The following is a 521-nucleotide window of genomic DNA, read 5'->3' on the forward strand; positions in this document are numbered from 1 at the left end:
TGCCGCCTCGCAAGAAAGGCAGAAAGTGACGCAGAGCAACACAACTCGCGTGTTGTCGGTGTCATGCGCTACACGGAAGTCTGCAGTCAGGTCATGCAGTTTGGAAAATGGCCTTCCAGCTTCCCCTCTTAGACCTCCCCCCTTCCCCTCTCTCCCTCTACCCCCCTTCTGGCCCCAACCCCTCTAATCTAGGCCCCCTCCCCCCTCTCCCCCTCCACCTCCAACGTCCCTCCCTTACCCTCCCCTTCATTTACCTCTCTCCACCATCCCCTCCCCCTCTCCCCACTGAACCTCCCCTCCCCCTCTCCCCTCTCCCTCTCTACCCCTCTCCCCTCTCCCTCTCTACCCCTCTCTCCTCTCCCTCTCTACCCCTCTCCCCTCCCCTCTCCACCCCCTCCCCTCCCCCCGCTCCTCCAACCTCCCCTCTGCATGGCGTTTGCATGATGGCCGCGCGAGGCTGTCCGCCGGAGACCAGTCTGGGTCGAGCGCATTCCGGGCGAGGGGAGGTCAGGAGCAGACGA

Source organism: Penaeus monodon, chromosome 20 (assembly GCF_015228065.2).
Source record: "Penaeus monodon isolate SGIC_2016 chromosome 20, NSTDA_Pmon_1, whole genome shotgun sequence".
Taxonomy (NCBI): Eukaryota; Metazoa; Arthropoda; class Malacostraca; order Decapoda; family Penaeidae; genus Penaeus; species Penaeus monodon.